The 14,107-nt window shown below is 46.2% G+C and overlaps 1 protein-coding gene across 3 annotated transcripts in view; it reads right to left on the reverse strand.

The window, feature by feature from the left end:
* usp28 (ubiquitin specific peptidase 28) overlaps window positions 1–2,250 on the reverse strand; it is a 44,134-nt gene extending 41,884 nt beyond the window's left edge. For all 3 annotated transcript variants that reach the window (XM_078426975.1, XM_078426976.1, XM_078426974.1), the window contains exon 1: window positions 2,175–2,250. The gene's annotated coding sequence lies outside the window, so the exon portion shown is untranslated. The remainder of the gene's footprint in view (window positions 1–2,174) is intronic.
* Window positions 2,251–14,107: the final 11,857 nt, after the last annotated feature.

Genomic DNA, 14,107 nt, shown 5'->3' on the forward strand with positions numbered 1-14,107 from the left:
CCAACTCTCTAAACTCCCGCTGTAGCACCTCCTTCCTCTTCCGCCCGACGTCATTCGTGCCCACGTGCACAACGACCTCAGGTTGATCGCCTTCCCTCACTAGGATTTTCTGAAGCCGGTCTGTGATGTGTTGAACCCTGGCACCAGGGAGGCAACAGACCATCCTCAAGTCCCTCCTGCTGCCACAGAATCTTCTGTCCGTCCCTCGGACTATGGAGTCACCGACCACTACGGCTCTTCCAGACTTCGGTCTCCCCTGTCGAGTATCCTTGCCAACAGGTCCGCCACTCGGACTGGAAACGTCTTCTGCCCCGACAGTTCCCAAGAGGGTATACCTATTTGCAATAGGCACAGCCACTGGGGTCTCCTGTAGTCCACGTCCACTCCCCCCTGAAACAGTCTCCCACCTTCGCTCGACCTGGACCCTTGGCGTGACAGCCTCACAATAGGTCCTGTCGAGGAAACTCTCGCATTCCCGGATGGCCCTGAGGTCATCCAACTGCCTCTCCAACTCCACCACACGTCCCTTCAGGAGCTGCACCTGGACACAGTTCTTGCAGGTGTAGCTCCCAGAAGCTCCAGCGACGTCCCTGTCTTCCCACATCCTGCAGGAAACACACTGCACCAACTTTTCCGCCATCACCTTGTGCCTATAACCAGCTCTGGCTTAAAACAATTGTATCCTCCTCACCTCAGCCTCCTCGCCGAAGACTCGCAGCAAAAGACTCGCACTTTTCTCACTGGGCACTGCCTGTTCTCACAACTGCCTGTTCAACTGTAATTAGCACTTACTTTACTGCTCAGCCAACGGGCGTCCTTGCTCTGCTCCCGGACTTTTCAAATTGACTACTAGCTTCCTTTTGGCGCTCTTTTTAAACTGCCTGTTCAACTGTAATTAGCACTTACTTTACTGCTCAGCCAACGGGCGTCCTTGCTCTGCTCCCGGACCTGTGGTGGACCATCGATGTGGGCAGGTGAGTACCTGTGGTGGACCATCGATGTGGCCAGGTGAGTACCTGTGGTTGGCGATCGATGGTGGCCAGGTGAGTACCTGTGGTGGACCATCGATGTGGCCAGGTGAGTACCTGTGGTTGGCGATCGATGTGGGGAGGTGAGTACTTATGATGGACCGGGCAGAGGCATTGATGGGCTTTTTTTTATTGCCTCGATTGTTAACTAATGCTTCATCTAGCTTCTTATTATCTATTAAAAAAAAACTGCGGTTGAAATTAGGGAAAAGTCCAATACCAGAATGCCAAAGGATTTAAAAGCAATTGGTTCTACTTGAAGTGTTTTAGAAACTTTGATGGAGTTCTCTCTGAGCTCACACAACAACATGGCTGCAGTTTCAAGCATCTGCCACAAGGGGCCATGAGTTAGCTGTGATCTTATCGCCCAGGTTGTTGTGAATGGGTCATGTCCCTTGTTATCTGGCTCTGTCTGTGGGATCTTGCTCTACCCTGAGAGTGGACATGTTTTGCACATGCTTTGTGTGGGTGACTGTAATTCCAGTTACATTCCCAGCAAAACTTGTGGCATCCTCCTGTGTGCCCACAGGTCAACATTGGTGATGGTTTAGATACCACAAAGCATTTGGTATTGACACTTGGCATTGCCTTTACCCAGTTTATAAGTGATAGGAGCAGAATTTGGCCAATCAAGTCAACCCTGCCATTCAATCATGGCTAATCTCCCTCTCAACCTCATTATCCTGCCCTCCACCCATAACCCTAAACTCCTTTACTAATGAAGAATCTATCTCTGCCATACAAATATTCATTGACTTGCAGCTACATGTCATTGACATTAGCACAGAAATAATTGACCTGAATAGTGTTGGACCATGCGGGAACACTTGATAACATTGTTAACACATTCTACCTTGAAGAGTGGCTATTAAATGATGCCCCAGAAAACTGAAAACTCCCACAGGCTTGGTTTAGACGGTTCTGGATTCTCAGAAAGTGAACCTTCTCCCTCCCATGTGGGGACATGTGCAGACCCTCCATTGTCTATGTCGAGCAGTTAACTGTCAGGGAAGGTGGCTGAGAACTTAGACACCAGTGTGTGGAGGAGGAGAGTATGTTGGGAAACTGAGCGGAGACGAATCACTTCAGACTCAAACGCTGTCCACCATGGCTTGTGGCTTCTGCAGCAGGGAGAGGAACACTGACCTGGACGGCCTTCTCCAGCAGCTGGTTGTTATGGATTCCCGTGATCTCCCTCAGCTGGCTGATGACTAAGCAACTGTTCTGGGAAAAAGAAGAGAAAGGAATGTAAATCAGATGATGCTCTGAAGATGTTGCCCATGTAATTCCCAACAGTTGACCTTCATTGAGGCTTGGGCACCTGAAGGCCATTTGGGACACCTTTCCAATGCACTGAGCAATGCTTCAAGTGTCTTCAGCTCCCTACCCTGAACATTTACTTTTAAATGTATTTTCACCATTGATTACCAAACTCCAATCGGGGGGGTTAGTGGAGGTACTGCCTCAAGGTGCCAGAGACCCGGGTTTAATCCTGACCTTGGGTGCTGTCTGTGTGGAGTTTGTACGTTCTCTCCATCACCATTTAGGTTTAGTCTGGGTGCTCTAGTTTCTTCCTAGATCCCAAAGATGTGCAGGTTGATGTTTTAATCAGCCAGTTATATTCCCTCCGAGTGTGCTGGCAAATCTGGGGGGGGGGGGGTAATGTAAGTAGAATAAAAAATGGGATGAATGAAGGATTAGTGTAAATGGGTGCTTGGTGGTAGGCGTACACTCAGTGGGTTCAGGGCCCTGTGTCCAGGCTTTCTCAATTACTCTACTTTCCTTAACAATAAAACAATAAATTAGCATTCATCCCGCATCTTAAGATATCTCAAAGCCCAATGGGAATTACCAGTGAAATGAAATGTCGGTTTCATGCAACCGACCAATAATGCAACTGAATTGCACTCAAAGGTCCCACAAAATCGCAGCTGGACAATGGTCTGCTAAATCTCTTTTTCAATTGGTTGAAGGATGAATACTGAACGAGACGTAGCAGAATCTCTATCTTCCACATGTTGCATTGGGATCTTTAATGGCCGCCAGTACAGGGAGACATCTTCAGTGTAACGCTGAGTGAAAGGTGCCTTTCCAACTGCACCACCTGCCATGGAAACAGAGCTGAGTGTCAGACCAGGCGTTGGTGTTGGCCACAGCCAGGGGGAGTGGCCAGAGCCAGGGGGAGTGGCCAGAGCCAGGGGGAGTGGCCAGAGCCAGGGGGAGTGGCCACAGCCAGGGGGAGTGGCCAGAGCAGGGACAACAAGCTCGGGACAACCTCTTGATGGTCACTCAACCTCGCAACATATGACAATAAACTAAACCAAACCAAACATGTAACATGATCAAAGTCCATACATACACAACATCCAGAACAAGATGTCATTTTTCATACAATGTCTTCTTCTAAAAATATAACCCAGTCCAAAACAATCCATTTGTTACTAACTACATTGGATGCTCCAATTACCCCATGTCGAAGCACTCATTTTTCTTGTGTCTACCTGCAGCTAAAGGTGAATGATGTTGTGTACTGAATCTGAAATTCACTCCAGACACAAAGAGAGAGCTAAAATCAATCGTATAGTGTGTCTATTGCTTTTCCAATGAGCTACGAGATGACTCCAAGACTCCCCTTCAGTTTAAATTATGCTTCCTGGATTTCTTATCTTTCTACACAGACACTGGCTAAACTATTTAATAGAACTGAGGATAGTTTCCTTCCCAAAGTGCATTAGATCACTAAGGAGACCTCTCCTTTAAGATTATTATTATTATTGTCACGTGTACCAAGGTACAGTGAAAAGCTTATTTGCTGTGTGCTATCCGGTCAGTGAAAAGATTGTACCTACATGATTACAATCGAACCGTGGTAGAACCCTGGTCTTTGCCCAGGAGGTAATACTGATGTAGGAAGGAACTGCAGATGCTGGTGGACACAAGATGCTGGAGTAACTCAGTGGGACAGGCAGCATCTCTGGAGAGAAGGAATGGGTGACGTTTCGGGACCCTTCCTCAGACTGATCCTGGATTGCTGTAACACTCAATGCCAACGCACAGTAACATTCGATCATCCACTGTCCTGTTCAGTAATCCTGACAGTGGAGTCAGGTTTTCCAGGTGCCCTTCTCCTGTCTCACCCACCACAGCCTCAAGCTTACACACTCCTTTTCAATTTATCCGGCTCATTGGAAAATGGATATTAAAACACTGGGAAATTATAATGCACCGAAACAAAAACAATTCATAGAATAGGGGTATTAGCAGAGAAAGCATCCTACCTGTGGTCAACCTGCTAATCTGACAGTGTCACGCCCAGAGTTGGATCAACACGGGCAGGGTGACATTAATGCTCACTCTGCACATCAGAGTAATTCATTCTCGGAAATCCTCGGCCACCAAAGAGATGGTTGAGGAAACCTTTTAACCCCGTGTGTTTCATGGGAACATGCCTCATGAGTAACAGCTGAGGGTATTTACGTAGAAACGTCGAAAGAGAACCGACAAAGTGGAGAATAGATAAGGCCGGTGGAGAGGATGGAGGAGTGCTGGAGGAATCCATTGGGCGCAAGGATCTGTGTCTATGCTGCACTCCAGAAATAGGAATTTCAGGATTAAAGGACATTCCTTTAGGAAGGAAATGAGAAGGAATTTCTTTAGCCAGAGGGTGGTGAATCTGTGGAATTAATTGCCACAGACAGCTGTGGAGGCCATCAACGGACATTTTTTTAGGGAGAGATAGATAGATTCTTGATTAGTACGGGTGTCGGGGGTTATGGGGAGAGGGCAGGAGAATGGGATTATGGGGGAGAGATAGATCATGATTGAATTGCAGAGTAGACGATGGGCCGAATGGCCTAATTCTGCTCCTATCTCTGTCATTTTACAAATTAAACTTTATTTTTATTTGCTCAACACAGCATCATGTGGTAAAGAATTGTCAGTATAAAACATTGTGAACATCATTGAGTAAGATGTATATCATTAATAAACATCAGGGCTCAATGTTGTTGCTGCAGCATCTGGCAGGAGCTTGCCTGCCTCCACTTGACTGCTCCAGTCACTGGCATGCAGACAGCTGGTCTCTCAGCAGCAGGGAGGGGGAAGGAATACCTTTCCATCCATCAAGCACCTTCATAATGCAGGAGGGAAGGCACTCAGACGTGGGGGGAAAACGTCTACAACGAGCTGCTGTGAATGAGGGATGGGCATCTAACAGGGTTCAACAAGTCCATACAAGTGCATCAACATATGACCAGGTCCAGGGGGACTGTGTCGATATTTAGAGGGGATCTAGAGATTGCGCCGATTAAGGGCACTCACTCCCAGCAAACATGTCATTGTCCAAGGGGCGGTGGGACAGCCCAGAGAGTGAGGAAATATTTAACGGGAAGCCCTGGAGATTGTGTTGATACTTCGAGAGTGCGTAGATATTTAATAGGGAAGTCCCAGAGATCACATCAATATTTAGACCAAAGATGTCACTGCCACAAGAGTCTCTTGGAATCTGGGAGTGAGACTGCAGTTTAAGGAGTTCCTCTGTGATAAACATGTGTGCTGGACACGCCACACGCTGGACATGACACACTGGACACGCCACAGGCTGGACACGCCACACGTTGGGCACGCCACACGTTGGACATGCCACACGCTGCACACCATGCTGGACACGCCACAGGCTGGACATGACACACACTGGACACGCCACAGGCTGGACATGCCACACGTTGGGCACGCCACACGTTGGGCACGCCACACGTTGGACACGCCACACGCTGCCCACCACACGCTGGACATGCCACAGGCTGGACACGCCACAGGCTGGACATGACACACACTGGACACGCCACACGCTGGACACGCCACACGTTGGGCACGCCACACGTTGGGCACGCCACACACCACACATGATGCATGGAATATTGCACACAATACAGGACATTTGGAATACCTCACACTGGCTAAGTTTAACTGAGCAAAGATGATGCTCAGGCAGGTAGCTATCGAGGACAGGGAGAAAAGGATTGTGGGGAGGGCAGGAAGTGCTGGAGATTACATTCAGGAGCAACAGGTTCCCCCGAAATAGCACAATCTCCAACATTCAGCTTGATGAGGTTTTTGTTGAGGATTATGCCCGACATACAAGAATACTTTTGCTACATCACCAATGAAAGACAGGTCATTAATCCAGCACCACATGCCCTTCACAAGGCGAGATACGTGCATTACAAAATTGTTCCTGCTGTGCATCAGAAGCTAAGAAAAGCAGCAGAGAGGTTTGTTTACTTGTGCTGCCTGACATACAAGGAGCTGCTGCTGCTGCAGACACACGCCCGCAAGAGATTTATTTTCAGCAGGGTCACAAATGCCATTTCTATTTCTCATTCCACTTCTCACATGACACGTCACACAGGGAAATCTGTTCTGAATATTTCTTCGTAGGAAAAGTAACAATAATCTATTCAGTGGCTTCTTCAGAAAATGGGAATTTTCAGGTCATTTGGTTTATTGGTTGATTATAGTCATGTGTGCTGCGATGTAGACAGTGTAAACTGTTGTTCAATGGCTGTCCACACAAACCGTACCCTGGGACACCTTCCAAAGTCAGGTTTCTAGGTCACCTGGCCTCTGTAAGTTGTGCCTAGTGTGCGGGATTGAACTAGTGTACAGGGTGATTGCCGGTCGGCACAGACCCCTCCTCATCTCCACCAAAGGGCCTGTCTGCACACTGTGTCGCTAAACTAAAGTTAAACTAATGTAAACACAACCAACCTCAACCGGGGCAAACCCAGCGGCAGTCTAGAACCAACCGCACTGTGGATCCCTCCTCTCCGCCCACACAACCTGCCCCTGACCCCGACCCTCACCCCGACCTTCACCCTCACCCCAACCGCTCACACCCCGACTGATGAGTGAGCCAGATTCCGGGCCACTGGGTGCCAGGGCCACTGGATGCCAGGCCCCCACTGGGTGCCAGGGCCACTGGGTGCCAGGGCCAGTGTGTGCCAGGGCCACTGGGTGCCAGGGCCACTGGGTGCCAGGGCCACTGGGTGACAGGGAGCCAGGGTACTGGGTGCCAGGGTACTGGGTGCCAGGGCCACTGGGTGACAGGGTGCCAGGGCCACTGGGTGACAGGGTGCCAGGGCCACTGGGTGACAGGGTGCCAGGGCCACTGGGTGCCCATTCAGAGCTGTACTGTCACCTCTGATGCCCGTGCAAGGAGACCTGCCTTCCCAGTCCGGACAAAATGATTTTGCTTCCATAAGCAGCCGTTCAACTGAAGGCCGGCTGGGCTTGGCAATGAAGCTGGGTTAAACCAGCACTGTCACAGACGAAGAATAATAGAAGCAACATCCACGTTTTACAAAGTCCTCCATTACACTACAGGTCCAGATCTTGGTGTTAGTATTTTGTTGATAGTTTGTTGTATTTCTTGAAACACTAAGAGTTTAATATAAAAAGTAAGCCAATTGCAAAGATTGTCAAAAACGGCATGCAATATAACGGCCACAGGCACAGACAGACCCGTGTAAGATGTCACAGTTCATCGGCAATGGCATCTTATTCAGTATTTTCCATGGCATTATAATAACAGATAACATATGAGAAAATACATTCCTTGCCCACTATAAATAGCGCAAGGAATAAGGCCAGTACATCATCCCTGGAGCAATCGCTCAGTTTGGAAAGAGTGCGTACCTCTGAGTGGAGGGTGGAAGGGGCAGCTGTGTCATGCAGTGACCCACACTCATAGTTCAAACGTGTATGTGACGATCACAGCAACTCTTTAGCTGCATGTTACAGTTGCTGGGTAAAGATACATAAATAACAAGTGATGGAGAGTTCCATCAGCACAAACATAGGCTTTAATGCCCTGCCAGCCTTTCAGATGATTAACACAAATGGAAATGCAGGAAGTCATGCCAAGTTCAAGACTTATACACCCATCATCAGACACTGCCTCTCGAAGCAATGGCTGGCATTACTCCGAATGTCACAGAATGGTGGTACCAATGTTTATAAACCTACTTTAATGGGACAATGTGCTACATAAATAGCAAGATTCTCTTTATTTCCACTTCAACTGTTGCCCAGAGTTAGACGAAAATGGAGTTGGAATGAGCAGACTTCCAGCTATCTCTAGTTGCCAGTGTGAATTAGGACACTTCATATTTCCCTACGTTCTGCTCCTCACAAGTGCGGGAGCGTGCAAGGGGATATTAGAAGTGATAAATAGTTTGGTCAAAGAGCACAGATTTTTAAAGAGCATCTTAAGAACATGGATCTTTGACCCCAAGACCAGTTTTGAAACGTTCACAGCAATCCACCTCACCATATTCTCGGACACTGGTAAATCTTCAAAAATCTCGCAAGCTCAACTTTAAAAATATTCAAAGACTGGGTTTGCATGGCACCTTGTTTTAAGAATTTCAGATTCACAACCCGTTATATCAACAGATCTGTCTCCCATCTAAAGTGGCTGGCAATAGGAATACACATTACCCGCTCTTTTACATCTCTGTTTGAAGCTAATTATACGCCTCAAGTTAGCCAAATGAAGGCTGACTTTGAGAGATGGCGTAGTCTACCACTTACTATGGCTGGGAGAGTACAGTCGGTGAAGATGACTGTACTTCCCAGATTTCTTTATTTGTTCCAGTGTTTGCCGGTCTTCCTATCCAAGTCATTTTTTAACAAAGTTAACCAATCTATAACCTCCTTTATATGGGGCAATAAGGTTCCAAGAGTTAATAAATGTACTCTCCAAAGAGGTCGTGAAGTAGGTGGACTGGGCCTTCCCAGTTTTATTCATTATTATTGGGCATCTAATATCCAAAATATATTATTCTGGCTCCACCGACCAGATGCAGACTGGTGTCTGCTTGAGTCAGTCTTGTCACTCCTCGTCTCTTCCAGCTTTAGTATATTCCTCCCTGCCATTGAAATCCTCTCGATTCACATCCAATCCTGTCGTACTATCCACCCTCAAATTTTTTAATCAATTTCGCTGTCACTATAAGTTCACATCAGCTTCAGTTCTGGGTCCCGTTCACAATAACCATTTATTCCCCCCCTCTACACTTGACTCAACCTTTAGACAATGGGGTTTGAATGGTCTTAAGTGCATTAAGGATTTATACACTGACAACATATTTGATAGTTTTGATAACCTGTGCAGAAAATATGACCTCCCACATAATCATTTCTTTAAATATCTTCAGATCCGCCACTTTGCCATGAAAAAATGTCCTTCTTTTCCTGATCTCCCGCCTATCACTGGGTTGGATAAACTCACTCTTACCTTTGCAAATAAAGGACTGATCTCTGCATTATATTCTCAATTGATGTCTTTAGGGGATCAAAACCTGAACAAAATTAAAACTAGGTGGGAGGATGACCTTGGTATGGATCTGTCTGAGGAATGCTGGATAGAAGCACTGAAAAGAGTTAATTTCTCATCATCATGTGCAAGATTGGGGCTTATATAATTTAAAGTTTTACACAGGGTTCATTTAAGCAAAGCCAGGCTTGCTGACATATATCCGGGGACAGACGCTGGCTGTGACAGGTGCTCCTTGTCTCCAGCCAATCTAGCTCACGCATTCTGGTCCTGCCCCAAACTTGGTGACTACTGGACAGTGGTTTACAAAACCATCAGTGAAGTCCTTGGGGTGACAGTGAGGCTTTGCCCACTTGTAGCTGTATTCGGCGTAACAGATGGAACTTTGGGTTTAAATGCAAACCAATCTGACATCATTGCATTCACATCACTTTTGGCCCGTAGGAGAATTTTGCTGGTCTGGAAATCTACAACTCCTCCATCAGCTGCCGCTTGGCTAGAGGACGTAATGTTTTTTCTAAAACTAGAAAAGATCAAATTTACACTGAGGGGGTCTGTGAAAAAGTTTTATTCAGAATGGGAACCTTTTCTGTCATACTTTGAGAACCCACTGACTGAGGGCACTTGATTGTAGTTGGGGATCTGCCTTTAATTATGTTTTACTTTTATTTATTTACTTATTTTTGTTTACACAATTGCCGATTACTTCACAGGATGGCTGATGCATAATGAATGAGAGAATCCTGAACCATCTGACATGTTGTAGATATGTATGGGCCTGCGCCTTGGAAGAACGTAGAGGCTTTGCTGTCAAATTGTGCATTTGTATTTGTGATATGATATATTGTGAACACATCAGCTGCAAAGGGGTGTCCAGGGAGGGTGGGTGAGGGTTATTTTTGTTGTTATATATAAAGAACAAAATGGAGGGGAATGTAATGCATTACGTTTTTTCGTATTGTATCTTTCCTTCAATAAAAATAAATATTTTAAAAAAATAAAGTGGCTGGCAGGTTATACAGACAGTAACCCCTGGTTGGACTCTAAATAAACCCATTCAGCATCTACTACCAATTCCCCACATAATTTCATATCTCATCATCTAAATTCTAGTTCCAACCCAGCTTCTGTAATTTGGCCTCTTGGGATAACTACTAATAATAAGAATCCAGTGAGCTGAGTTTGGGCCAATTTTAATAATGATGGGTTATTGACATCAAATATTAACTGCTTTTCTCTCCATAGATGTTGCCTCACAATTACCAGCAGCTGTTTTTTATTCCAAGGTAAGAATATCTGTCCTTGGGTGCAGAGACCAAAACTGCACAAAGTGCTGCACAGGTGGTCTCACTAGTCCAGTCAAACCACCGCAATGCTGCTTGGCTTTTACATTCAAAACCACTTATAAAGAGGCCAACGTGCCATTTCCCTTCCTAATTGCTTGCAATATCCACACATTTGCTTCTGGATTGCTTTACAAACTCACCCAGACCACTGTGCAGACTACAACTGAAGAAAAGCTAGTCACTTTTGGTCATTTTCAAAAAACATGAGACATTTTATTTCCAGAGGAGGAAACAGTGGGAACTATATACACATTTATACTTTTTAAAGCATTGAAAGTTTGCTACTGAATCATATCTGTAGAATATATTACCATATGACGATCATGCTTCCTCCATGACCTGTACCTCAGTGCGGTTTATTAATCCTTCCCAGGAGATGGTTGGTTCTGATGAGAGATGATTGACCTGAAATGCTGATTATTGATCTGTCCACTGGGGTGCTGATGAGCTGAGTATTTCCAATGTTTTCAGATGTTATTTCAGATTTCCAGCATCTGCAATATTCTGCCTTGGATTACATGATGGTCTGACAGTGGTGCGGACAAGGCTCAGAGAAGGCATTCTGCAGGGCAGCACGGTGGCGCAGCGGTAGTGTTGCTGCCTTACAGCGCTTGCAGCGTCGGAGACCCAGGTTCCATCCTGACTACGGTGTTGTCTGTACGGAGTTTGTACGTTCTCCCCGTGACAGCGTTTCTCCGAGATCTTCGGTTTCCCCCCACGCTCCAAAGACGTTCAGCTTTGTAGGCTAATCGGTTTGGTATCATTCTAAATTGTCCCCAGTCCGTGTATGATACTGTTAATGCGTGGGGATCAGGGGCCAGCACGGACCCGGTGGGCCGAAGGGCCTGTTTCTGCGCTGTATCTCTAAACTAAAGTACAGAGCACCTCCAATTGTAGCCACCAGCCCTGCTGCCTTTCCCCGACTGCTGCCTCTCTTTCGACATTTTGCCCACAGCTTAAAATGTATTGCATTGCACCATGAACCGAGCATTGTCTGACATTTTGCCTCATTTCCATGCAATGTTTAGTTAAATTCAGTTTAGTTAAGTTTAATTTATATTGTCACATGTACCGAGTAGGTACAGTGAAAACATTTTGTTTGTGAGCTAACCAGTCAAAGAAAAGATCACACATGAACACAATCAAGCCATCCACAGTCTGCAGAGGAACGTACAACATATTGTGCCATCTACGCTCACAGTTGGAGATGGGTGAAGTTCCCTGATCCAAAGGAATGCACAAGTGAGATGTAAGAATATCACTAACACCATCACACACAGGCCAACTCCACACTAATCTCATGTGCAAACCTTAAACTCAGACCAAGGGGCTGCCAACAGATCACCACAGTTCATGGGTGGCTGGATAGTCCGTGTGTAGACAGAGGGGCATTGTATTCAGACAGTGCTACAGTGCCACTGTAAATGATTAATAACAAGGGTTGATTCTCTGCAGTCAGTGTATTTACACAATCACATTTACCAATGAATTCAGAAAAGGGTTTTGCAATACACAGCAGTGATTGCAAATGGAAACTTCTTGAAAAATCAACAAAGCACATAATTCTTTGAATTGTATAGGCAAGCAATTTTCCACAAAAAGCAACCAATTTTCTAATCAGGAAATCACTGTGTAAGCTGATCTTTCCTGTCTCCGTTTCCAGCTCTGCCCGAGGGGACGTTTACCTGTAGAAACAAGGAACTGCACCAAAGGACACAAAGTGCTGGAGTCACTCAGCAGGTCAGGCAGTATTCCTGGAGAACATGGAGGTGATGTTTCAGGTTGAGACCCTTCTCAGACTTTACCAACACTGCTACTCTTTCTTCAGCGGTCCCAATGCTTCCTCTAGTTCTATGTCTCTGTGGTAGTGTTGATGCAAGTGGGCGGGTGGGGATTTCTGAGGTGGTGCATTCCTACTGCTGCTCTCTGTGTGTGCTCCTGATGTAGTGTGCAGGGATCGCTGGTCAGCACGGACTCGGTGGGCCGAAGGGCCTGTTTCTGCGCTGTATCTCTAAAGGAAACTAACCTCCACCACAGGTAGGCAAGTTGATTGGCCACTGTAAATTGCCTCTGGTCTACAAGAGTGGGGTAGATTCTGGGCAAGAGTTATTGGAATCTGGGGAGGATGAAAAGAGATTAGTGTAAAATGGGTCTTGATGCTTCGTACTACACGACTGTAATTCACTGACCCATTGTAGTCATCCTCCAAACACCCACAGATTGCATGAACTCTCCATGCTGACCACCCTTTAACTTGTCTTGTACAGCTGCCAGCACAATGTATCGGGTGTAAGTGTCAGAAGCACAACGATGTGCCGGGCAGAGTGCTGAGCGAGAGTTTCCAGAAATATCCCAACTGCAATGAGCTGCTCTCCGTGAGAGAGGCACAGGCAGAAATAGCACTTGGTCAACTGCTGTGTGGGGGTGGGGAGCAGATCTTAACAGCAGGGGGACAAACATTCTGGCAGGCAGGTTTGCTAGTGTGACACCTGTGGCTTTAAACTAAGTAGTGGGGGGGAGGGGTTAACAAATTGTGAATATGAAGATGAGGTAAAAGGGAATACAGGAGATATTGCAAAAGACTCTCGGAAGAATGGGAACAGAAGTTCTAGAGCGGAAAAGAAATTAAGGGCAGGGCCAATTGTGAACGATGTGAGAGAGGAGGTAAATACAGAAGTTAAAGTGTTGTACTTAAATGCGCGTAGTATAAAAAATAAAGTGGATGAGCTTGAGGCTCAGTTAGTCATGGGCAAGTATGATGTTGTAGGGATCACTGAGACATGGTTACAAGAGGACCAGGGCTGGGAACTGAATATCCAGGGGTACACAACGTATAGAAAAGACAGACAGGTGGGCAGAGGGGGTGGGGTTGCTCTGATGGTAAGGAATGATATTCATTCCCTTGCAAGGGGTGACATAGAATCAGGAGATGTTGAATCAGTATGGATAGAAATGAGAAATTGTAAGGGTAAAAAGACCCTAATGGGAGTTATCTATAGGCCCCCAAACAGTAGCCTCGACATAGGGTGCAAGTTGAATCAGGAGATAAAATTGGTGTGTCAAAAATGTGATGCTACTGTGGTTATGGGAGATTTCAACATGCAGGTAGACTGGGAAAATCAGGTTGGAAATGGACCCCAGGAAAGAGAGTTTCTAGAGTGCCTTCGAGATGGATTCTTAGAACAGCTTGTACTGGAGCCTACCAGGGAGAAGGCAATTCTGGATTTAGTGTTGTGTAATGATCCTGATCTGATAAGGGGACTAGAGGTAAAAGAGCCATTAGGAGGCAGTGATCACAACATGATAAGTTTTACTCTGCAAATGGAAAGGCAGAAGGGAAAATCGGAAGTGTCGGTATTACAGTATAGCAAAGGGGATTACAGAGGCATGAGGCG

The sequence above is a fragment of the Rhinoraja longicauda genome, chromosome 32 (genome assembly GCF_053455715.1).
Source record: "Rhinoraja longicauda isolate Sanriku21f chromosome 32, sRhiLon1.1, whole genome shotgun sequence".
NCBI lineage: Eukaryota > Metazoa > Chordata > Chondrichthyes > Rajiformes > Arhynchobatidae > Rhinoraja > Rhinoraja longicauda.